At 36.8% G+C, this 20,158-nt stretch overlaps 1 protein-coding gene and 1 pseudogene across 1 annotated transcript in view; one reads left to right on the forward strand and one right to left on the reverse strand.

Annotated features, from left to right (window-relative positions):
* The window catches only part of STPG2 (sperm tail PG-rich repeat containing 2), a 377,601-nt gene that overhangs the window by 219,047 nt on the left and 138,396 nt on the right, over window positions 1–20,158 (forward strand). The window lies entirely within an intron of this gene.
* On the reverse strand, window positions 15,446–17,043 carry LOC100654978 (elongation factor 1-alpha 1-like; annotated as a pseudogene).

Raw genomic sequence — 20,158 nt, forward strand, 5'->3', positions numbered from 1 at the left:
GCTCAAAACAGGGAATCATTGAAGTCAATATGTAAAAGATCACAATAATCAAAAAGAGGTACTAAATACAGGTGGCATAGAACTGCCATATGGAGAAGGATACAAGGCGATATAGGACAATACCAGTTAGATTTTTACTTAGAAAAATAGGGGTAAATATTAAGGTAACCACAAAGCGGTCTAACAATTCCATAACTCAAAATAAAAACCAAGAAAAAAGTAACGACTCAGCAAACATAAAGTCAAATACTATGAAAATGAGGAACACACAAGTTACAAAGAAAAACGTCTCAGCATAAAAAAGTAAGTGGAAAAATGAAATTGTCAACAACACACATAAAAATGCATCAAAATGACAGCATTAAACACATACTTATCTATAATTACGCTGAATGTGAATGGACTAAATGCACCAATAAAGAGACAGAGAGTCTCAGACTGGATAAAGAAACATGACCCGTCTATATGCTGCCTACGAAAGACACACCTTAGACTTAGAGACACAAACAAACTAAAACTCAAAGGGTGGAAAAAAACATATCAAGCAAACAACAAGCAAAAAAGAGCAGGAGTGGCAATATTAATTTCTGACAAAACAGACTTTAAAGTTAAATCCACCACAAAGGATAAAGAAGGACACTACATAATGATAAAAGGGACAATTGACCAGGAAGATATAACCATATTAAATATTTATGCACCCAATGACAGGGCTGCAAAATACATAAAACAAATTTTAACAGAACTGAAAAGTGAGATAGACACCTCCACAATTATAGTAGGAGACTTCAACACACAACTTTCAGAGAAGGACAGGACTTCCAGTAAGAAGCTCAACAGAGACACGGAAGACTAATTACAACAATCAACCAACTTGACCTCATGGACTTATACAGACCTCTCCACCCAACAGCTGCAAAGTATACTTTTTTTTCTAGCGCACATGGAACATTCTCTAGAATAGACCACATATTAGGTCATTAAACAAACCTTTGCAGAATCCGAAACCTTGAAATATTGCAAAGCATCTTCTCAGACCACAAGGCCATAAAAGTGGAAGTGAATAACAGAAAAATTAGGGACAAGAAATCAAACACTTGGAAACTGAACAATACCCTCCTGAAAAAAGACTGGGTTATAGAAGACATCAAGGAGGGAATAAGGAAATTCTTAGAATGCAACGAGAATGAAAATACTTCCTATCAAAACCTCTGGGACACAGCAAAAGCAGTGCTCAGAGGCCAATTTATATCGATAAATGCACACATACAAAAAGAAGAAAGAGCCCAAATCAGAGAACTGTCCCTACAACTTGAACAAATAGAAAGTGAAAAACAAAAGAATGCATCAGGCACCAGAAGAAAACAAATAATAAAAGTTAGAGCTGAACTAAATGAATTAGAGAACAGAAAAACAATTGAAAGAATTAACAAAGCCAAAAGCTGGTTCTTTGAAAAAATTAAGAAAATCGATAAATCATTGGCCAGACTGACTAAAGAAATACAGGAAAGGAAACAAATAACCCGAATAAGAAACGAGATGGGCCACATCACAATAGACCCAACTGAAATTAAAAGAATCATATCAGATTATTACGAAAAACTGTAGTCTAACAAGTTTGCAAACCTAGAAGAAATGGATGAATTCCTGGAAAAACACTACCTACCTAAACTAACACATTCAGAAGTAGAGCAACTAAATAGACCCATAACAAAAAAAGAGATTGAAACGGTAATCAAAAAACTCCCAACAAAAAAAAGCCCTGGCCCGGATGGCTTTACTGCAGAGTTCTACCAAACTTTCAGAGAAGAGTTAACACCACTACTACTAAAGGTATTTCAAAGCATAGAAAATGACAGAATACTACCCAACTCATTCTATGAAGCCACCATATCCCTGATACCGAAACCAGGTAAAGACATTACAAAAAAAGAAAATTATAGACCTATATTCCTCATGAACATAGATGCAAAAATCCTCAATAAAATTCTAGCCAACAGAATTCAACAACATATCAAAAAAATAATCCACCATGACCAAGTGAGATTTATACCAGGTATGCAAGGCTGTTTATGCAAGGCTGGTTTAATATTAGAAAAACCATTAATGTAATCCACCATATAAATAAAACAAAGACAAAAACCACATGATCTTATCAATGGATGCAGAAAAGGCGTTTGACAAAGTCCAACACCCATTCGTGATAAAAACTCTCACCAAAATAGGAATTGAAGGAAAATTCCTCAACATAATAAAGGGCATCTAAAAAAAAAAAAAATTTTTTTTTTTTTTTATACAAAGCCAACAGCCAACATCACTCTAAATGGAGAGAACCTGAAAGCATTTCCCTTGAGAACGGGAACCAGACAAGGATGCCCTTTATCACCACTCTTACTCAACATTGTACTACAGGTCCTAGCCAGAGCAATTAGGCTAGACAAAGAAATAAAGGGCATCCGGATTGGCAAGGAGGTAGTAAAATTATCTCTATTTGCAGATGACATGATCTTATACACAGAAAACCCTAAGGAATCCTCCAGAAAACTACTGAAACTAATAGAAGAGTTTGGCAGAGTCTCAGGTTATAAGATAAACATACAAAAATCACTTGGATTCCTCTACATCAACAAAAAGAACATCGAAGAGGAAATAACCAAATCAATACCATTCACGGTAACCCCCAAGAAGATAAAAGAGTTAGGAATAATTCTTAACCAAAGATATAAAAGACCTATATAAAGAAAACTACAAAGTACTACTACAAGAAACTAAAAAGGACCTACTTAAGTGGAAAAACATACCTTGCTCATGGATAGGAAAACTTAACATAGTAAAAATGTCTATTCTACCAAAAGCCATCTATACATATAATGCACTTCCGATCCAAATTCCAATGACATTTTTTAATGTGATGGAGAAACAAATCACCAACTTCCTATGGAAGGGAAAGAAGCCTCGGATAAGTAAAGCTTTACTGAAAAAAAGGAAAGTGGGAGGCCTCACTCTACCTGATTTCAGAACCTATTATACAGCCACAGTAGTCAAAACAGCCTGGTACTGGTACAACAACAGGCACATAGACCAGTGGAACAGAATTGAGAACCCAGATATAAATCCATCCATATATGAGCAGCTGATATTTGACAAAGGCCCAGTGTCAGTTATTTGGGGAAAGATAGTCTTTTTAACAAATGGTGCTGGCATAACTGGATATCCATTTGCAAAAAAATGAAACAGGACCCATACCTCACACCATGCACAAAAACTAACTCCAAGTGCATCAAAGACCTAAACATAAAGACTAAAACAATAAAGATCATGGAAGAAAAAATAGGGACAACCTTAGGAGCCCTAATAAAAGGCATAAACAGAATACAAAACATTACCAAAAATGACGAAGAGAAACCAGGTAACTGGGAGCTCCTAAAAATCAAACACCTATGCTTATCTAAAGACATCACCAAAAAAGTCAAAAGACCACCTACAGACTTGGAAAGATTTTTCAGCTATGACATCTCTGACCAGCGCCTGATCTCTAAAATCTATATGATTCTTTTAAAACTCAACCACAAAAAGACAAACAACCCAATCAAGAAGTGGGCAAAGGATATGAACACGCACTTCACAAAAGAAGATATTCAGGCAGCTAACAGATACATGAGAAAATGCTCTCGATCATTAGCCATTAGACAAATGCAAATTAAAACTACGATGAGATTCCATCTCACTCCAACAAGGATGGCATTAATCCAAAAAACACAAAATAACAAATGTTGGAGAGGCTGCGGAGAGATTGGAACTCTTATACACTGCTGGTGGGAATGTAAAATGGTACAACCACTTTGGAAATCTATTTGGCGTTTTCTTCAAAAGTTAGAAATAGAACTACCATACAATCCAGAAATCCCACTCCTCGGAATATACCCTAGAGATACAAGAGCCTTCACACGAACAGATATATGCACACCCATGTTTATTGCAGCTCTGTTTACAATAGCAAAAAGCTGGAAGCAACCAAGGTGTCCGTCAACGGATGAATGGGTAAATAAATTGTGGTATAATCACACAATGGAATACTACGCATCGATAAAGAACAGTGACAAATCTGTGAAACATTTCATAACATGGAGGAACCTGGAAAGCATTATGCTGAGCGAAATTAGTCAGAGGCAAAAGGACAAATATTGTATAAGACCACTATTATAAGATCTAGAGAAATAGTGTAAACTGAGAAAAACACATACTTTTGTGGTTACGAGGCGGGGAGGGAGGGATGGTGGGGGAGGGTTATTTAATGATTAGTTAGTAGATAAGAACTACTTTAGGTGAAGGGAAGGACAATACTCAATATATGGAAGGTCAGCTCAACTGGAGTGGACCAAAAGCAAAGAAGTTTCTGGGATAAACTGAATGCTTCAAAGGTCAGTGGAGCAAGGGCGGGGGTTTGGCGACTATGGCTTAAGGGAACTTCTAAGTCAATTGGCAAAATAATTCTATTATGAAAACATTCTGCATCCCACTTTGAAATGTGGCATCTGGGGTCTTAAATGCTAACAAGGAGCCATCTAAGATGCATCAGTTGGTCTCAACCCACCTGAATCAAAGGATAATGAAGAACACCAAGGTCACATGGTAACTATGAGTCCAAGTGACAGAAAGGGCCACATGAACCAGAGACTTACATCATCCTGAGACCAGAAGAACTAAATGGTGCCCGGCCACAACTGATGACTGCCCTGACAGGGAGCACAACAGAACCCCTGAGGGAGCAGGAGATCAGTGGGTTGCAGACCCCAAATTCTCATAAAAAGACCATACTTAATAGTCTGACTGAGACTAGAGGAATCCTAGCGGTCATGGTCCCCAAACCTTCTGTTGGCCCAGGACAGGAACCATTCTCGAAGACAACTCATCAGACATGGAAGGGACTGGACAATGTGTAGGAGAGAGATGCTGATGAAGAGTGAGCTAGTTCTATCAGGTGGACACTTGAGACTGTGTTGGCATCTCCTGTCTGGAGGGGAGATGGGAGGGTAGAGAGGATAAGAAACTGGCACAATTGTCACGAGAGGAGAGACTGGAATGGCTGACTCATTAGGGGGAGAGTAAGTGGGAGTACGGAGTAAGATGTATATAAGTTATATGTGACAGACTGACTTGATTTGTAAACGTTCACTTAAAGCTCAAAAAAAAATTATTAAAAAAAAAAATTACACCCATTTATTACCTCACAATTTCTGTGAGTCAGAAGTCCAGACACAGCATAGTCCATCTAGTTCTTTACTTAGGGTCTCACAAGGCTAAAATCATACTGTTGGTAGTGCTGTGTTCCTTTCTGGAAGTTCTAGGGAAGAATCTGCTTTCAAGCTTATTGAGGCTGTTGACAGAATTCAGTTCCTTTCCACTTCAGGACCAGGTCCCTGTTTCCTTGCTGACTATTAATCAGAAGCCTCTTTGAGCTGTTTAAGGCCACCTGCATTCCTTCTCATTTGACCTCCTCTGTCTCCTAATCAGCAATGACAGTTTGAATCTTTATCACATTTCAAATTTCTCTAACTTCTTCTGACACCAGCTGAAGAAAGTTTTCCTCCTGTGATTAGATTACATGTTACCAGTTGCTGTCAAGTCAATTCCAACTCGTGGTTATTCCAGAAGTGTCAGAGTAGAACTGTGCTCCATAGGGTTTTCAGTGGCTGATTTTTTGGAAGTAGATTGCCAGGCCTTTCTTTTGAGATGCCTCTGGGTGAACTCAAACCTCCAACCTTTCAGTTAGTGGCCGAGCACATTAACTGTTTGCACCACCTAACCCATGGAATAATCCAGGAGAATTTCCCTATTTTATGGTCTATAATATCCCATTTAGGGGCATTGGTGGTTCAGTGGAGGAGATCAGTGTTCTATTCCTGGCCAGTGAACCTTATGCACAACTACCACCCTTTTGTCAGTAGAGGCTTATGTGTTGCTGTGATGCTGCGCAGGTTTCACTGGAGCTTCCAGACTAAGACAGACTATGGAAAAAAGCCTGGTGACCTAGTTCTGAAAATCAGCCAATGAAAACCTTATGGACCCCGATGGTCCTGTCTACACCCAGCCATGGGGATGGCGTAGTCCTGGCAGCGTTTCATTGCATTGTGCATGGGGTCACCATGAGTTGAGGGCTGACTCGACAGCAGCTAATAACAATAATGTTCCTAGTGCTGCTATAACAGAAATACCATGAATTGATGGCTTTTACAAACAGAAATCTATTCTCCCACAGTGTCGGAGGCTAGAAGTTCAAATTCAAGGTGCTAGCTCCAGGAGTTGGCTTTCTCTTTCTGTTTGCTCTGGGGAAAGGCCCTTGCCATCAATCCATCCCTGGGTCTAGTAGTTTCTCAGTGTAGGGATCCTGGAGCCAAAGGATATGCTCCATTCCTGGCTCTTCTTTTTTGGTGGTAGGAGGTTCTTCCCCTCTCTGCTCACTTCTCTTTCTTATATCGCAAAAGAGATTGACTGAAGATACAACCTAATCTTATAGATGTGTCCTGCCTCATTAACATAACTGCCTCTAATCTTGTCTCATTGAAATCATAGAGGTTAGGATTTACAACACATAGGATTATCAGATCACAAAATAGAGCACAACAATGTAATAATGTGACTCATGGCCTAACCAAGTTGACACACATTTTTTGAGTGACACAATTCAATCCATAACACCAAGTGTTGTAACATATTCACAGTTTCCAGATATTAGGGCATGGACATGTTTGAAGTGCCATTCTGTCTGCCATAGGAGGTCACTGCTCTTTTCTGTCTGTGGTTTGTTCCCACCCATTCATATTTTTGGGTTTGTTGGGACACTTTGGAAACCCTGGTGGTGTAGTGGTTAAGAGCAGTGGCTGTTAACCAAAAGTTTGAATCCACCAGGCGCTCCTTGGAAACTCTGTGGGCTGGTTCTACTCTGTCCTATAGGGTCGCTGTGATTTGGAATTGACTGACAGCAAGGGGTTTGGTTTTTTTGGTTTTGGGACATTTTGTTAGTTTTGTTGTTAATACTATCTATGGGTTTTTGATTTTGCTATCCTAGTGGCTCTGTTTTCATAGGGAAATTTAAAACTCTGTTACTACTGCCATCTTGCCAGAATCTTCTCTCATTTTTTATATTCTCTTTAGAAAGTCTCATTTTTTCATTTGCCTTAAATTGTCATCTATATCTTAATGATTTCTAGATCTACATTTTCTTCCTCATCTGGAGTCTACATTTTGATATCTCTTAGACACTTGAAAAATATCATTTCTAAAATTTCCAAAAACATTTTTCTGAGGTTTCCCATCACAGTGAATAACAGCAACTACTATGAAATTGCCTAAGCCTGAATTTGAAGATGTTAAGGGAAAGACTTTAGTGATTTAAATTTAATGGCTATATGCTCTGACATTGTAGATACAGCACCAAACCCAAACCAAATCTATTACCATCGAGTCGATTCTGACTCATGGAGACCCTATAGACAGAGTAGAACTGCCTCGTAGGGTGCCAAGGCTGTAAATCTTTACTGGAGCAGACTGCTACATCTTTCACCCATGGAATGGCTGGTGGGTTTGAACCACCAACCTTCTGGTTAGCAGCTGAGTGCTTGACCACTGCACCACCAGGGCCCCTAGATGCAGTACCACTGTTAAAAAAAAAAAAGCATGTGTATGTAGGGATTAGGTGAGCATACCATGTGAATGATAGAATACATTTGTGGATTGTTTCATGATTATTAAAGTAAATGGTTTTTGCTTCAAATCAGATACTGTGGGAGAGGACGGGGGTGGGAAAAAGAGATTACCTGTTTCAACGTTGCTTAAAATGGAGAACCAATAGATAAAAAATGGAAGGGATTGCGAGTGTTATATAAAGTTATTATAAAGATAACTATTGCTCCTTGGAAACTCTATGGGACAGTTCTACTCTGTCTTACAGGGTCGCTATGAGTCAGAATCTACTCAGCAGCACTGGGTTGGTTGGGTTATTAGCTTAAAAGTACAAACAATTCTAAATGCAAAAAATGTATTCAAGAAAAAGATGAAGAGCAAATAAAATAAACCCACAGTGAAATATCATTTATATCAATGATATACATACATTACTGAGAATTTGAGGACTCATAGGACTTAAACTTGTAATAGAAAAAACTAGTGCTGATCACCTATAAAAAAGACACATTATGTAAAGAGTTTCAAAAATTACAAAAATAAATGATGTACAGAATACAGCGACAAAGAAAATGAAAGGAAAGTGCAAATGTGGTATCTAACAAGCTAGAATTCAGATCTGTAGATCACTGAAAAGTTCAAAGAAGGGCATTTTAAAATGCCAAAAGCTATAATTCAAAATTATGATATAACTGTAATTAGTATTTATTAACCAGTTAATACAGCAACATCTTCCGTAAACCAAAAAATGCAAGAAATACAAGAAGAAATAAACTTGAATACACTTTAATAGGAGACTTAACATGCTGCTTTCTATCCAAGATAGTTCAAGTATACTAAAAATTAATAGCAACAGTGAAAACTTGAATAATGTAAATCTAAACCTGTTGCCATTAAGTCGATTCCAAGTCATGGTGACCTGTATCTATCTATCCACCTGTCTGTCTATCTATCTATATATCAGACTCAGAATTTTGGTAATAAAGAGGTATTTCCAAGTGTACACTGAATATTCACAAAAATTTCCCATATCTTAGGCCATAAAAGAAATCTCAGTAAATCCTAAAAAAATACAAATAATATTATCCGATTACATTCAGTGACATTAGAAATTAATACCTCAATAAAAGACAGTCTATTTTTTCTAGAAATTAAAAGAGCATACTCAATTCATTAGTCAAAGAAATACAAAAAATTACAGAATTTCTTAAAAATAATAATGAGAACACAATGTATCACTATGAGATAAAGTTAAGGCAATTATCAGAGGAACAGTTATAGTATTACAAATATGTTATAAATATTGAAAAATAAAAAATAAATGAGTTAAGCAGGTAATACAATTAGAAAAAGAACAATACATTTCAACAAAAAATTTTAAAAGGCAAAAGAGAGGTAAAGATAAAACAAACATTTACAAGTTGGAAAATAGAAAATAGGTATAATAAGTCCAAAAACTATATTTTTGGAAAATATTAACAAAATAGGCAAGGTACTAGCTAATCTAATCAAAAAAGAAAGAAAGCAGAAATACAGAAAACTAAATGACAGGACAAATATTTACAAGAAGAAATTAAAAAGTCAAGAAACTGTATTGTAAATTATGGACTAATACATTTGAAAACCTGGAAGACATGAGTCATTTTTTAGAAATATACAATTTACTAAAACTTATCTCTATATCCAAAAAGTCTGAAAAGGCTTATCTGGACAAGAGACAGAGAAACAGATAGTATTAAAAAAAATAACTTTAGAAAAACACCAAATCCAGAGAGTAGAGAATGAAGCAAATAATATTTATGCCTAGACTGGCATGCCTCTCTTGATAACGTCTGTAATGTTGCCAGAGGGTTGTGTCAGTCTTGTCAGGAATTGAGTTGGTTTGGAATTTTGTTGTTGCTAGGATTTCTCAGTGTACCCCCTAGCTTCCTGTTTTTCTATCTTTCCCTTATGTTTCGGGTGAATGCTGGTTGCCGGAGGTTTTTCCTCAATATTTTTGTCCTACTTTCAGTTTTAGGTTATGGCTATTGACTTGTTACTTAATTTTGCTAGTGGTGTTGGGGGACTTGGGATGGGTGTTTTGCCTTGTCCTGCTCAGCCTCAGTTTTACAGACCCATGTCCTGGGTATCTAGGTGGACTTTTCACAGTGATTTTGTCTTTCCCCAGTAGATGCAGATATGGTTCCTAGTCTGCACCATGAATGAAGTTTTCCTCCCTGTCCCAGTATTTCTTGTGAACATAAGATCCATAGTGTAGAACCTGTAGATGGCTGCCAACTTCTGTCGTGTCTGTGGATCACTGGCATTCTATACTCTCACATTAGCCCACGCTCAGACTTAACCAATTCATTAAAAAATTTGGCTAAATTTTTCATATCAGCTTGTATACGTGGTTCCGTCTTCCGCCCGTGTTCCACCTCAGTTAGATCAGTACTTGTGACCTGCCTCTTCTTGAGGGAATCTGTCTTAGAGGCTAAGTTGGTCGCCCTGTGACCTTAGCTATCTGATGGGTTCAAGAAAAGTTACAATTATGTAGATTATCTGTCTTTTTCTTATTGTTAGGGTGGGAGTGACAGTTTTCCAGCTTTCCATATCTAAGCAAAGTGCCAGTAGTCAGTTTTGACTTTAAAAACAAGTCTAACTAACGGAGAGAGAATAGATTTGGGGATAGTGGTAAGGTGCTCTTCGGATGCTGTTTCAAAAATGTTTGTGTTAGATAGTGATGGCTGATACCAGACTAATGGGAAAAATGTAAAAAGTCTGAGAAGTTTTCTGGATGTAGAATTATAAAATGCACTTAAGGAGGAACTATTTTAGTCAGAGTATTCTCTGATAAAGCCACTCTTTTAAACCATAAAATTCCTTCCCGAATATCATTTTCTGATGCTAAATGAGCCAGAATATTATTTTCTTTATGTCATTTTCTAAAGAGTCCCTTAAGTCATTTTATTTATGACTATAGATAGGATTGCCCTAACCCCTGGAGTATTTTCTTACTTACCCATTTATGAGTTTAGTTACATATTTCAATAATTTTACCCATAAGTATAGAGAAAATGCTTTCACAAATGCCCTATTAATGAGGATTTGGGAGAAGAGTAGCTACTTAAAATAGCAGCATATTAGATACGGAAGAGACCTTAGAGTACTTTTAAAGCTATCTTTTACCTTTTTACAAATGAGGAAATTAAGGGGCAAAAAGGTTAAATGACTTTTGGAAAATATTGTAAAGAAATGCCTTGCAAAAAGTAGAGGGTTAGACTAGATGACCTCTGTCAGATAAGTCGGATAAAAATCTCTCTTTTGTCTTTTAATTTTCAAGACCAAAAAGCCTCTTCTCAGACTTTGCTCTCCTCTCTGGTTTCTTGCAGGCCAAGGATGCTGGATCCCAGATTTTTTTTTCTTAAGCATTCTTTATGACTACATTCTACTCTCTTTTCAGTTTTGGTTTTCTTTTTTCTTCAAAATTGGTAAATATACCCTTTCCTTACTAAGGAAAACCCTTGTGGGAAAACATTGAGTATAACAGTAATAAAAACAGAAAGGGAATTTTAAGTTCACAATCACTGAAATTATATTAACAAAAATGCATGGCATTCTTCTGAACTGGTGATTAGAAGTCTTGGTGGACTTAGACCACATTTACTTTTAGTGTGTTATATATCCATCCCTGCTTCTCAACTTGAAAGCTCTGCTTCCCAGTATAAAAATGCAAAAAAATTCAGAAATGAAAAATATTGTGATCGTGGGGGTAATGTAATTTGTGTTTCTTGGAAACTCTTGGTCCAGTACTGTCAACTCTTTACCTACCTCATATATGATCAGTTCTTAAGGACATCTCAATCATCAAGGTCACTTTTTAAAAAAAAATTATTTTGTTGTTGTTGAGAGTATACACAGCAAAACATACACCAATTCAACCATTTTTACGTGTACAACTGAGTGACATTGATAACATTCTTCAAGTTGTGCAACCATTCTCACCCTCCTTTTCTGAGTTGTTCCTCACCCATTAACATAAACTCACTGCCCTCTAATTTTCCTACCTAATCTTTCAAGTTGCTGATGTCACTTTGATCCCATACTGATAGTTCTTAAAAAAGCGTAATGCTCAAGGCAGACATTTTTTACTGGTTTAACTAACCTACTGTTTGGTTTTGAGAAGATTTTAAGGGCTATTTTTGGTTTAAGGTTTAAAGTTTCTCAGGGCTATAGTATCAAGGGTTCATCCACTCTCCATGGCTCCAGAAAGTCTAGAGTCCATGAGAATTTGAAATTGTATTCTGTATTTTCCCCTTTTGATCAGGATTCTTCAACAGAATCTCTGATCAAAATGTTTAGTAATGGTAGCGGGCACCATCTAGTTCTTCAGGTCTCATGGCGAAGGAGGCAGTTGTTTATGGAGGCAATTAGCCACACATTCCACATCCTCCTCCTAGTCCTCACTCTTCTTCCTCTCTTGCTCCAGGTGAATAGAGAACAATTGTCATGACTTGGATGGCCCTTGCGAGCTTTTAAGACCCCAGGCATTAAGGCCACTCTTGATATGAGTATTTAATTTTAGGACTTTCTCAGCTTTCTAGCTATCTTGCAATAGACACCTAATTAAAAATTAGGAATCTTGATTTCCTCACCAAAGCTTTATTTTCTATACTATGATGCTTCCAAATGAAATGGATCTTGTCATTTTTGCTGATATGGGCAATCTTCTTTAACTCTGTAACATTTCCTTTTTGTGGGTGCGTACTTTCTCTGACCTTGTTAGTTGTTCCTTTGCTTGCTTCTGTTTTTGTTTTTTTTTCCCCCCTTTTATTTTTAGGTATACAGAAAGAGAGCCTCTTAATGAATCCGATGCCACTGATACAAAATACAAAAGATCTTTTATGAAAGATTTTATGGATATTTTCAAATGCCGCTAGTGCCTAGCCTTGATTTTTTTCTGTTCTCTCTTGCTTATTACCAGGCTAAGAGAACACGAGTGTCTCTGCAGAAAGTAAATACATTCAGAATTCTCATCCGTAGAAAATAAAAGCTTTTATGAAATGTTGTTTAAATGTTGTTGTTGTTGTTAGGTGCCGTTGTGTCAATTCTGACTCATAGTGACCCTGTGTACAACAGAACAAAACAGTACCTGGTTCTGTGCCGTCCTCACAATCGTTGCTATGGTTGAGCCCATTGTTGCAGCCACTGTGTCAATCCATCTCATCAAGGATCTTCTTCTTTTTCATTGTTTAAGTAGTGGTATTAAAAAAAAAAAAAGGTTTCATGCATTCTATTAATTTTTTGTACACCCTGAAAAACTTTCAAAACTGGTTTTTAAAAAGTATTTTTAAACTTACATACAGTAAAATATTCTTAACTTTTTAATGTATGTTATGATTAGCATGGAAAAGATGTTCAAAGAAAAGTAAAGCAGCTCCCTAAACACTAGAAAACAAAGGAAGCAGCATGTAATTTAATGATAAATATCTCTGAGGACTAATTACTTTATAATATGACATTTATATTTAGAAAATTAATTTAGCCATTTTTATGGTCCCATATCCAATTCTGGAAATATGCTTTAAAGACATCATTGCTTAATTATAAAAGAAGCATTAACAGAGTAGATTTTTAAAATCTGAATTTGCACATCTGAGCATTTCAGTAGAGCTTAAGATCTTTTCTAGACCTTTCATTTGCTATATACAAAGAAAAAAACTGAATATTAAACATTTGTCAACAATTTCTTAATATGCATTGTATATACCTGATTACATCTGTTTCTTTATATGAGTCTCGTAGTGCACACTTAGGAGGCTTTTTTCTACTGGGAGCAATTGATTTAATTAGGCAAGTTCTACTAATGTGTTAATTGGATGACAGACTTTTTAGCTTTTGCCTGAGATTAGATTTCAGTCACAGAATCGTAATTATTTTGATGACTTACCATAGTGAAATAGATGTAGCAGCTAAATTTTTAATGAACTTTTCACTCTCATTCCTATGTAGCTTCTTTATTTTATACATAAGGTTGTTTCTCAAAGCGTCCTTTAGTTTTTTTTATTCTGTTGTCACTGTCCTTCCAATATGCCACATCTCATGTTTTAATAATGTTTTGTTGTATACAAGGCTATAAAATGAAAGACAAAACAATGCTGATTGAAGACTGAAGGCTGGGAAATAGCAGTGAGAACAATTGTATATTAGAGTCCAATTGTGGCATAAAATATTTTACTTTAAAAGTTCTTCATAGTTTACATACACATACACACACACACACACACACACACACACACACACATCAAACAACCGGTTGTCATTGAGTGGATTCTGAGGCACCTCTGAGTGGACTGGAACTGCCGACTTTTTGGTTAGCAGTCTAGCACATTAACCATTGTCACTACCCAGGGTCTCCTATATTTTACATACTAACTATAATTTCTGTCCATTTATCTCATATGCAAGTTCATCTAAGTTCATTATACTAAAAACCACTATACATGACCTTGCTATGGTCCCATCACTATGATAGCTCTGGGGATACATAGATAACTATGATTTTTCCCCTGAAAGAGCTTTGTCCAAATATAGAATTAATGTCTTCTTGTTAAAGAAAAAAAAATTAAGGAATATATATATTTTTAATAGCTGCGATGGTTCCTTTTTTGATTCAAACTTACATTCTACTTAGAATTTAATGTCATGGTGGATTCCTAATGTTTTTTACTAAAAAAAAAAAAAATTTTTTTTCCAAAGCTGTTAGGCTCTGATCCTTTTTTTCTTAACATTTCAGGTTTTTTGGCCTTTAAAGTGAAAAATATATGATTGATATAGTTGCAGTATAAGTAAGTTTTACGTAAAAAGATAGTCACGTATAAGCATGTTAAAAAAAAGCCTGACATTAAACATGGATCTATTACAAGACCTACACATTCTATACCTAGATATTTATTCAAAAGAAACGAAAGCATTTATCTATACAAAGACTTCTACCTGAATGTTTATGGCAGTGTTATTTGTATTAACCCAAAGCTGGAAACAACCCAAAAGCCCATCAACTAGTGAATGGATCAAGAGATTAGTATATCCATACAGTGGAATACTACTCAGCAGTGAAAAGAAATGAACTACTGATATACACAAGAACATAGTTGCATCTCTAAATCATTATGCTGAGTGAAGGAAGCCAGAAAGAAAAGATTACATAATAGATGATCCCGTTTATGTAAAACTCTAAAAAATACAAACTATAATCACAGAAAGCAGTTCCATTTTATATGTAGATATAGATTTGGGTAGAAGATGGGATGAATATTAAAGAACATAAGAAAACTTTTGGGGTATTAAAATGTTCATTTTTTTATTGTGATGGTTTCATGCATGTGTTTGTATGTCAAAACCTATCAAATAATGCACTTTAAATATGTGAAATTTACTGAATGTCGATTATGCATTAATAAAGTTTCAAAAGAGTTACTTAAGGAGATAAGAAAATTGAGATATAAGTCGTATGAATACAGGGGAAAACATGGTAATGACAAATAAAAAATATCATTAAGATGGTTGTGGTCTGAATTATTAACCCAAGGGAATAATGGTTTCCATAAAGTGTTTCCAATGTAGTTTTTTTTTTTTTTTCTCATTAAACTTTGTTTTAATGGATCTCAAAATTCTGTGACAGATTTTTGGTCAAGTTGTTTCCATTTAAAAAGTACTGATTTTAAAAACTAATAACTTAAAACAGTCACACAAAAAAGGAAACAAATGGTCCACAAAAACATTCCTTTCCTTCTGAAGCTTTTACGATGCATTGTTATTATTAACCAGTCTTTTACTATTAAACTTAAATGGCCAATTGAGACAAACAATTCTGAGACCGTTCTTCCACCACTGATTAAGACTGGGGTGGCAGGTGTTATGGGTAACATTCATTTAGCCTTCCGAGCTTTCTGAGCAGACTTGGTGACCTTGCCAGCTCCAGCTGCCTTTTTGTCCACTGCCTTGATGACACCCACAGCAACTGTCTGTCTCATATCACGAACAGCAAAACGACCCAGGGGAGGATAGTCAGAGAAGCTCGCAACACACATGGGCTTGCCAGGAACCATGTCAACGATGGCAGCATCACCAGACTTCAAGAATTTTGGGCCATCTTCTAGCTTCTTAACAGAACGGCGATCAATCTTCTCTTTGAGTTCAGCAAACTTGGAAGCAATGTGAGCTGTGTGACAATCCAGCACAGGTGTGTAGCCAGCACTGATTTGGCCTGGGTGGTTCAGGATGATCACCTGAGCAGTGAAACCAGCTGCTTCCATTGGTGAGTCATTTTTGCTGTCACCAGCTACATTGCCACGACGAACATCTTTGACAGAGACTTCTTGACGTTGAAGCCTACATTGTCCCCAGGGAGAGCTTCACTCAAAGCTTCGTGGTGCATTTCAACAGACTTTACTTCAGTGGTGACATTGGCTGGAGCAAAGGTGACCACCATGCCAGGCTTGAGAACACCAGTCTCCCTCTGCCGACAGGGACAGTACCCATACCACCAATTTTGTACACATGCTGGAGAGGCAGACGCAGGGGCTTGTCAGTTGGACGAGTTGGTGGCAGGATGCAATCCAGAGCTTCAAGCAGTGTGGTTCCACTGGCATTGCCATCCTTACGTGTGACTTTCCATCCCTTGAACCAAGGCATGTTAGCACTTGGCTCCAGCATGTTGTCACCATTCCAACCAGAAATTGGCACAAATGCTATTGTGTCAGGGTTGTAGCCAATTTTCTTAATATAGGTGCTGACTTCCTTAACGATTTCCTCGTATCTCTTCTGACTGTAGGGTGGCTCAGTGGAATCCATTTTGTTAACACCAACAATTAGTTGTTTCACACCCAGTGTGTAAGCCAGAAGGGCATGCTCACGGGTCTGCCCATTCTTGGAGATACCAGCTTCAAATTCACCAACACCAGCGGCAACAATCAGGACAGCACAGTCAGCCTGTGATGTTCCTGTAATCATGTTTTTGATGAAGTCTCTGTGTCCTGGGGCATCAATGATGGTCACATAGTACTTGCTGGTCTCAAATTTCCACAGGGAGATATTAATGGTGATGCCTCGCTCACGTTCAGCTTTCAGTTTATCCAAGACCCAGGCATACTTGAAGGAGCCCTTTCCCATCTCAGCAGCTTCCTTCTCAAATTTTTCGATGGTTCTTTTGTCGATCCCACCGTATTTGTAGATCAGGTAACCAGTAGTGGTGGACTTGCCTGAATCTACGTGTCCAATGACGACGATGTTGACGTGGGTCTTTTCCTTTCCCATTTTGGCTTAGACTTTGCGATAGTTTTCACCAACACCTGTGTCCTGGCGGCAAACCCGTTGTGAAAAAGCTCCAATGTAGTTTTAAATAACTAATTTTCGTTTCAGATATTCAGTTTTAAAATGATCTTTCTATTTTGATTGATGAGAGAATGGAGTTTTGTTTTGTTATACTTTTACCCTTTTGTTTATGATGTCAAAGTTTTCACTAGACAACAGGTTGATGGTTTTAACGTTTAAATCTCCTTCTTTATAATCATGATTTCTTCTTATCCGTTATTTAAAAAACACATACAATCACAGAAAAATAATTTAGAAAAAAATGCTTTTTTGATTTAAACAATTATTTTATTGGCATACTCCAGCAATAGGAAGTTTCAAAGTTATTGTAAGTTTAATAGATCCCAAGGCTATTTCCAGATTTAAAGACTCAATACTAGAATCAATGTGTTAAATCACCCACTGGAATTTTATTTTTGTAAGGGGTGAAAATGTCTCAAATTTAAACATGGTAAGGATGCTAGAGTGGAATGATTTTATTTCTGTTTTGGTCTCTGGGAAAATAAACTAAATATAAAAATACAAGGATCTTGTTGACAGGATAATTTTGAGTTGTCTGGAATGAAAGAAAAAGGTATGATATGTTATTCCTTTGGTATGGTATATTTTTGTAAGATTGCATCATGTTCCCACAAAGAGAATACACATATGAGAGAAGTGTTTCATGTTCAATAGTGCCTTTTGTTTTTGTAGAACAATTTCCCTGCAATTCAAAAAATATTAGTAATGCAAGCAAATTTTGAACATAGTACTTTCAGGGTAAAGGCAAAAAAAGCTATTAACAAATGTTGAACTGTATATAATAGGTGTTGTTTTCAAGTGATGTAGGTTAGTGGATACGGAAAAGAGAAAGACTAGAATGAACCCTGTAGTATTAAGTTGGAACTGGAGTTATCGTTATGGCCTATGATTTTTGTATAGATAGGTAGATTTGGAAATAGATGATATAGCTATAGGTATAGAGGTACTGGTATGTGTATGTGAGTATTTTTTCATAGTTTCGTCTGCTGAAGGAGCCCTGATGGTGCAGTGGTTAAATGCTGGCCTGTTAACTGAAAGGTCAGTAGTTCGTAGCCACCAGTCACTCTGAGGGAGAAAGATGTGGCAGTCTGTTTCCATAAAGACTACAGCCTTGGAAATCCTATGGGCAGTTCTACTCTGTCCTATAGGGTCCCTAAGAGTTGGAAACCACTTGAAGGCAACAAGTTTCTGTTTGTTGAAAGGGTTTATAGTGCTCAAATTCTGTTTCTAAAAACTATTCCTCACTAAAATATTCCAGAGATCCTTAAATGGCTATTTCCAGGGCTGGGTCAGGCATATCTTTCTGTGTTAAAAATTAAAACACACTAAAAAATTCAAAAATGAAATGGAATGTATAAACATTGATATCCTAGGCATTAGTGAGCTGAAATGGACTGATTTTGGCCACTTTGAATCAAATAATCATATGGTCTACTATGCTGGGAATGACAAATTGAAGAGGGATGACGCGTGCATCATCAAAAAGAACATTTCAAGATCTATCCTGAAGTAGAACACTGCAGTGATAGTCTAATACCCATACACCTACAAGGAAGACCAGTTACTATGACTATTCTTGAAATTTACACACCAACCACTGAGCCCAAAGATGAAGAATTTGAAGATTTTTACCAACTTCTGCAATGTGAAATTGATGGGACATGCAATCAAGATGCTTTGATAATTACTGATGATTGGAATGTGAAAGTTGGAAACAGAAAAAGGATCGGTAGTTGGAAAATATGACCTTGGTGATAGAAGTGATGCCAGAGATCTCAGGATAGAATTTTGCAAAACCAACGAATTCTTCATTGCAAATACCTTTTTTCAACAGCATAAATGGTGACTATGCATGCAGTTATCACCAGAGGGAACACACAGGAATCAAATTGACTACATCTGTGGAAAGAGACAATGGAAAAGCTCAATATCATCAGTCAGAGCAAGGCCAGGGACCGACTGTGGAACACACCATCAGTTGCTCATATGCAAGTTCAAATTGAAGCCTAAGAAAATTAAAAGAACTCAATGAGAGCCAGAGTATGACCTTGAGTATATCCCACCTGAATTTAGAGAACATCTAAACAACAGATTTGACATACTGTACACTAATGACTGAAGACCAGATGAGTTGTGGGATGACATCAAGGACATCATACATGAAGAAAGCAAAAGGTCATGAAAAAGACAGGAAAAAAGGAAAGACCAAAATGGATGTGAGAAGACACTCTGAAAGTTACTCTTGTACATCTAGTAGCTAAAGCAAAAGGAAGAAATGATGAAGTAAAAGATCTGAACAAAAGATTTCAAAGGGCAGCTTGAGAAGACAAAGTAAGGTATTATAATGACATGTGCAAAGACCTGGAGTTAGAAAGCCAAAAAGGAAGAACACACTCAGCATTTCCCAAGCTAAAAGAACTGAAGAAAAAATTCAAGCCTTGAATTTAAATAGTGAAGGATTCTATAAGCAAAATACTGAATGATGCAGGAAACATCAAAAGAAGATGGAAGGAATACACAGAGTCACTGTACCAAAAAGAATTCTTTGACGTTTCAACCAGTTGAGGAGGTAGCATATAATCAAGAACCAATGGCACCGAAGGAAGAGGTCCAAGCTGCACAGAAGGCACTGGCAAAAAACAAGGCTCCACGAATTGATGGAATACCAACTGAGATATTTCAACAAATGTATGCAACAAAAAGTGCTCACTCGTCTATGCCAAGAAATTTGGAAGACAGCTGCCTGGTCAACCGACTGGAAGAGATCCATATTTATGCCTATTCCAAAGAATGGTTGTTCTCATCTTACAAACCAAACCAGCCTCTATTCATGGTGTAATGAAATTTGATTTGCTAGTTGTGCAAGGTAGAATTTCTAAAATGGCTCCCAAAAATGTCTCGTCCTAATTCCTGGAACTTGTGAATATGATAAGGTAGCATGCTTATAATTATGTTAAGATACATGGCACAGTTGACCTTAAAATAGGAAGATTATTCTGGATTAACTGGGTGGACATGAGCTCTTAAGAGCAGAGCTTTCTCCACCTGGGGCCAGAAGGAGAAGCCAGAGAGATTCCAAGCATGAGAAGGATTCAACTGG

The sequence above is a fragment of the Loxodonta africana genome, chromosome 5 (genome assembly GCF_030014295.1).
Source record: "Loxodonta africana isolate mLoxAfr1 chromosome 5, mLoxAfr1.hap2, whole genome shotgun sequence".
NCBI lineage: Eukaryota > Metazoa > Chordata > Mammalia > Proboscidea > Elephantidae > Loxodonta > Loxodonta africana.